General features: G+C 30.9%; 1 long non-coding RNA gene across 3 annotated transcripts in view; it reads right to left on the bottom strand.

Moving 5' to 3' along the window:
• Window positions 1–3,160, bottom strand: part of LOC117174610 — a 47,490-nt gene extending 44,330 nt beyond the window's left edge. For 2 of the 3 annotated variants that reach the window (XR_004467324.1, XR_004467323.1), the window contains exons 1-2: window positions 3,040–3,160; window positions 2,764–2,900 (exon numbers count right to left, since the gene is read on the bottom strand). This is a non-coding gene — a long non-coding RNA (uncharacterized LOC117174610). Of the gene's footprint in view, window positions 1–2,763; window positions 2,967–3,039 lie in introns of all 3 variants that reach the window. The other variant, XR_004467325.1, reaches the window with a different exon arrangement.
• Between the last annotated feature and the right edge of the window lie 3,624 nt (window positions 3,161–6,784).

The following is a 6,784-nucleotide window of genomic DNA, read 5'->3' as shown; positions in this document are numbered from 1 at the left end:
GGTTTTCTGGACAAGCCGAGGTCTAAGGCAAGGGTGCCCTTTGAGTCCGTTACTATTTAGTATCCTATTGGCAGACTTAGAGGAGAAGCTACAGGAGAAAGGAAAAGGATTAACGGTTTTGGGTAATAGCAAACTATACTCTCTAGCATACGCGGACGATGTAGTTCTGTTAGCAGATGATGAGAAGGGGATGAACCTAATGATAAGAATCTTCGAAGAGTATGTGGGAACAAAAGAGCTGACGGTGAACGTAGAAAAGACAAAGGTGATGTGTTTCAGAAATAGAAAGAGCAATATAAATTACGTTTGGAGGATGAACGGACAAAAAGTGGAAATTGTGGAGGAGTTCTGTTACCTAGGTTTTTGGTTTGAGGCGGGAGGAAACGAGCTGCAGGTGAGGAAAAGAATTAAATGTGCGAGTAAAGTAATGGGCCAAGTATGGGGTATAGGAAAAAGAAGGTTCAAGAACGATTGGAGAATGAGGGTCTGGTTATTCGAAGCGTTGGTGTAGGCGGTGTTGTGTTATGGTGTGGAGATCTGGGGATGGAAGAAACATAGGAAAGTAGAGAGTATGCATGAGCGATTCCTGAGGTGGGTAATGGGGGTTAGCTGGAGTTGCCCAGGATATATGTTAAAAGAAGAGTTAGTTAGAGAAAATATGGTTACTAGACAAATTAAGAGAGCATGGAGGTTTGAAGAGAAGCTAAAAAGGGGAGAGGGAAGTAAAATTGCACAAGCATGTTTCGGCGAAATTCGGAACAATGAAGCGAGAGGTAATGTGGGAAATTCAAAATGGGAGGTAGAAAGGAGAAAAATGAGAAGGGTGTGTAACATTCGAGAAGGGGTTATGGAGTAGCAGGACATAGAGTTAGAGCTATTGGTTAAACAAGGAGAAGAGAGACGGACAAAGATTATAGATTCGAGGTGCAATAGATGGTATATGATGGTCAAAGGGTTGACGGAACCAGAATATCTGCAAAAAATAAAAAAGGAAGAAAAATGGATTAGGGTTGTACGGTTCAGAATGGGAGAAGGAGTGAGAGCATGCGGATATTGGATGAATGAAGAGGAGAATTTATGCAGAGTATGTGGATACGAAATGAAGTCATGGGCACATGTATTAGAGAGATGTACAGGAGAGGAAGAGGGACAGTTGAGTGTGGATGAGTGTGTAAGATGGATCTTGGATGGCAGTGGACAGGGAGTGATTTGGATGAAGTAAGGGAAAGCAAGGGAGTAGAGCAGAGCCAAACGGGTGATCCTGAAAAGGGACCCTAAAAAACGAAAATTGTTTTCAATATCGCGGAAAATGCATTTTTTTTATGGTAAGAGGAAACGGAAGCCGGGGTAAAAGGGAGAGATTAAATACATACAATTATTTAAGTTTTGATTGACAATTGATTTATTTTAGTAAAACATATTTTGTTGTTGTTGAAAGTTTAACTGTTTCAGTTGAAGATTCATTGCTCAATTAAAAACTCATATATTTGTTTCAAATTGATCTATTCCAGTGGATGATTTATCATTTTAGTTGAAAATTCATCAGCTAAGATGAAGGTTACTTTTTTACATTCTCATCATTTATTATTGAGAAAGTATTAGAATTGTCGGAAATTTGACATCACCGTTTTCAACGGATCTCCACGTTTCGAGACCCCCTGAATCCGAAAATCAGGTTTTCACGATGGCGCTTGTCTGTCTGTCTGTCCGTCCGGCCGTCCGTCCGTAAACACGATGACTCTCGAAAAAATGAACGAATCAAATCCATCTTTGCACACTTTTTTTAGGTCCTAAAAAAAAGGATGAGTTCGTTAACCAGCCATTTTATTCAAAAAGTTAGCGCATTTTGAAAATTTTTTAGACTACTTTTTTCTGAATTTGAAAATTATATGTATGGATATTTATAGTATTAAAAATAACAAAAAATTTATCTTAATCACTTTTTTCGATAAAAAAAAATTTTCAGAGAAATAGCGTTTACAAACTTTTTTAAATCAACTGAAAATCAAAATTTTAAGCCAAAAAACGCTTGATATGAAAAAAGTCAAAAAAGAAAAACATTTCTTTTTAAAAGACCTACAAGATTATCATAAAAAATTTTTGGATTTTCTTAAAAAATAAAAAATTCCAATTTTGATTGCACAAAAAAATAATGAAAAATAAAAAATTCCATTTTGTAAACAAACAATGTAGGATACGAAAAAAGACGAATTAACAAAAAATTGTATCCCAAAAAAGATTTACAATTTCGTTAAGAATTACTTCTTGATAGGACGCGTACCTTTTGTTTTATTCGTGAAAAATAACGTTGGAAAAAATAAAGTAAAAAAAATGTGTGGAAAAACGACGAAAGTTTCGAGAAAAAATGCAACAAAACCTGTTTACAAACGTCTGTCAGAAATCGAGCGCGCGGCGCGAGTGTCACGATGAGAATGTGTACGTCAAAGCCTACAGAGCTTTGAGAAACTTCATCTTTGACAATACTTAATTAAGTAGACAATTCAGAATATGAAAACGCATATAAATACTGCGATAAGACATTTTTTTGATGAAGTTTTTTCAAGCATTCCAAATGCAAAGAATAAATATCTTTGGTTAAAAACTAATCATTTTAGTTGAGAATTCTTCTGTTTGGTTTAAAATTCCACGATCTTACCTACGGAATCTTTTTTTTTTTTATTAAAAATTGATTTAGATTGTTAAAAACCATGTAGTTAAGAAAAATAAATATCAAGAAAATAATAAGAAAGGAAATTAACATACAGTGGACATTACACTTTCGTCTGGGCCTTTAACTTCTGCCTTTCAAATTATGTCACTTTCCCAAAAGTTATGTTCACAAACTGTATTTTTGTCATCTCTGCGAATAGCCTGTTGTCATCGTTTGATTTCTTTGGGATCTTTTGGCACAAGAAAAAAATTAAACTTCTCCGAATTGCTGGTATAGCCAGACGTACAACCCGGAGCTAAACATTTTAATCCCATTATTTTGCACTATCAATAAAAAAAAATTCTCAACACGAGAAATAATTTACTCACCTACAAGTTCTTATAATTTAAACTTTCAATTTTACATATTTTTCTCAAACAAATCACTTTTAATAGGAAATTTACCAGTTTTGCCAATACAAAACAATGCAAAAGATGCAAAAAACAGGCGTGTCTAATCGGTGCACCATCTATTGGATTTACTTGAACTACGATACCCCTCCGGATGCTAAGAGGACAGAAAAGTGGTGGCGATGCATAGGGCTGATTCGAACCAGCCCTGTGCATCTGAAAACAAAATGGCGACCCCTTAGTATCCTAAGTTGGTTAGTTCCTAATATGTTCAGCGTGGCGCTAGTTGTCCCATCACTCCCTGTTTTTGCATTGTAACAAAGATATTATAAACGTAGATGCGGTACGGGGCGTCGGAGTAGGGAATTATATACATAGGACATCGCATTTTATGCCCTATCGAGGTGCTGCCCTCATCGTACTACGAAATCGAATTCTTGTTTTCTCATTCTTCGTAAAATATGACGGTAAAGCAGTAGAAAAATTTTTTGAGGTTAGAAAAGTTTGACATGTATGTATCGCTGAATTTTTTCAGATCTGAAGCTTGATCCAGGTTTTTGGTACAGTCTTTTTTTAATTATAAAAAAAATTTTCTCGAAAAATCATATTTTTAATCAAAAAAAAAAAAACTATTATAGAAAGAAATTTCGAGATAAACAAGTGCTGAAACATTTTTCTTTGACAAATATATTTTTCAATTGAAATAATCAAATATTTATACCAAAGAAACAACTTTTTAAATGTTTGAAGTGTTTAAACATTATTGTTTAAATTTAAAATTAAAATAATTAAAACAAAATATATTTCTGGATAAGATATTTTGGTTGAAAATGTATATATTATTTTTTAAATCACAAAAGTTCTTCTGAAAAATCGAAATGTTAGTTAAAACACACGTGTTTTTATATAATAATTTGTCGGTAAAATTTTTTTGATAATTTTAATTTTAAATTCAAACAATAATTTTTAATACTTTAAATGTTAAACAAAAATTTATTTGTTAACACTATTTTATTATCGTAGTTTTAATAAATAATTAATATTGATTAAGAAACAGTTTTATTTGGGGAGTCTTATTATTTGGGAATTTTCAAATTCGTTAATATTATAAACTGTTCAGGAAATTTATTAGTTTTCGAATTGTATTTTTTGGGACAGAGAGTTTTACCGAGTCGGGAATTTTATTCTTCGGGATATTTCAGCCGTCCCCATAGAATTACAGAAAATTTACTCTAATTATAATTTCGGCGCTCGATCTTGTTGATTTTTTCCTACAGTATTATTAAAAAGAAATGTGTATGGAAAATTTTGATATTATAAAGTTAAAGATAATCTAATTCTAATCCATTTCAGTGACTGGTAAACAGGGCTGATTCTCTCTTTGAAAATAAGTGATTAAAATTTGAAAAAATTGGGTAGGCTTTTTTGACATCTAGGTATGTAAAAAAGATAAACTGCAGAAAATTTAAAAACTAATTTAAGAACTATTTATACTCTTTTAAGATACCAATATAATTTACATAACACTAATTGTAAAATTTGCAAATTTTTGCAATCCAGCGAGTCACTTTCTTTCGCTTCTTTTGAAAGTCGATCCTTTGCTTTCAGTTTTCTTTTTAAACTATACCTTGCATTCAACGCATTTCAAATTAAATTTTTGCAGCTGCATTTAGATTGAATTATACAAAGGTTTTTTGTTTCATATATAAATTAATCAAAACATTTTATTGGTTTTTCACGACTGTACTTTATATCTCTAAAATGGAATAATTGTAAGTCAAACATGAAAAAGTATAGACTAATTTCATATTTAAAGAGATTCTATCACATATATTGAAATATTAAAACCTCTGACCTTTCTTAAGGTTTTTAAAACTCTTTTAAAAACTTTTTTTTAACAATTTTAGTTGTGATTTCTTAATAAAAGAATAAGTGCTATTTAGTCTCCAGAACAGCAATTTCAAAAATATTTAAATAATAATTTTAAATTTGTATTCTTCAGAATATATTGAATAATTTCAAATTTAAAGCTATTTAAATATTTCGTCTGAATTTTTGAATGGAAAGTGTTCGATAATCTTAGATTGAAATTTCTCAAATTATTTAGTTACAAATGAAAATCATACAACTTCTAGTTTTATTTATTTTTTGATAATTTGCCCCCCCCCCCAAATTATTTTTTTTGTAAGAAAATAACGCCTGATTTTTGTAAAAATTAACAAATATATATTAAAGGTTCACTCAAGGTCATTTTTGTTCAAAAAGCTTGTACATGAATTAATTAACTCTTATTGTTTCCGATTTCGTTCTGTTACTCAGGGTAATTTTCTGTGAAAAATATTGATTTACAAAGAATATTTGTCAAACGATAGAATGGATTTCTTCGCCCGAGATGCAAATGTAAATTGTACTATAGTAAAAACAACTGGAAAAATTTAGACAAAAGCCAAATTTGGTAAAGAAAACAAACCTTTGTTGACCTATAAATACTAATCTTATTCCTCGAAAGATTTTTAAAAAATCTCTTCGAAGCACTTTTATTGCAAATATTTAATTGAAAAAAATACTTGTTATAAAAATAAAAATAGTACAATTTTTACATACAATTTTTAAAATAAAAAAATCTGTGTGTCAAACCACAATCCAATCCGACTATTCTTTCAAAAGTTATCCGATATACAGACAACCACAACAACGACGACGTAGACGTAGACATACAGATACCGATGTAAAAACTTGTTTTTCTGACTCAAGGAGGCTCAACACGTCGAAATTTAATGAAATTCGCGAAAATCATTTTTCGCATAAAACTCTTCTCATTATGGATGAGAATGTGATAAAATAATCATGGGGCCTTGAAAAAGTAGCATTTTTCGCCTCTTGACTTTTTTCCATATCAAGCTTTTTTTGCTTCAAATGTCCATTTTCGTTTGGTTTTTTGGATTTTGAAAATCCTTTAACTTTGGTAAGTTTGATTTCATCAAAAAAAGTTGTCACGATAAATTGTTTTTATTTTTTTGTACCATAAATAGCTGTCGATAAAATTTTCAAATTTTGAAAAAAGTCGTCTCAAAAATTTTAAAAAAGCTTAAACTTTTTGGATTTTTCTCAAAAATGGCTGTTTAACGAAATCGATCTTTCTTTTTGGTCCCTCGAACAGTGTGTCAAAGCCCTATCAAATCGGACCAGTCTTTCGAAAATTATCCGGTATTTTTTATGAGAATGTAGAAATTATCAACAAGATTTGTAGAAAATCTTTCAAAGAATAAAATTATTGTCCCGTAAGTTACAACCGAAAAATTACAATTTCAAAAAAGTGAAATTTGTTTGAAATATAAAGCTAGACTCGCGACCGGGACAAATCATAAAATGAAAGTAAATTTGAAAATTGAACTGCAGTTCGAGTATTAAAAACTAAACAGTGATTGATTTTACAAGGTGATTCTAGATCTGTTCAAAATGATATAATTTATATATTTTAACGTTAAAATTTGAACAAATTTAATTGCAAAGCCTTAGTAGTGACACAAGTGTAAAGTTCGAATTAATGGCTTCTTAAATGAACGCCTTTATTCAATTTCGAAATCTTTTTGAAATATTATTTCAGTATGAAATATTCCACTCTTAATCTATTTGGTTTGGAAATAAAAAAAAACAATTTTCAATAGTAAACAATTTGAAAATGAATTGTCACAATTTCAGAGTGACAAATTTAAACTTGGAA

This window comes from Belonocnema kinseyi, chromosome 6, assembly GCF_010883055.1.
Source record: "Belonocnema kinseyi isolate 2016_QV_RU_SX_M_011 chromosome 6, B_treatae_v1, whole genome shotgun sequence".
NCBI lineage: Eukaryota > Metazoa > Arthropoda > Insecta > Hymenoptera > Cynipidae > Belonocnema > Belonocnema kinseyi.
The sequence above is the reverse complement of the archived record's forward strand: the minus strand, read 5'-3'. Positions and strand labels throughout refer to the sequence as shown.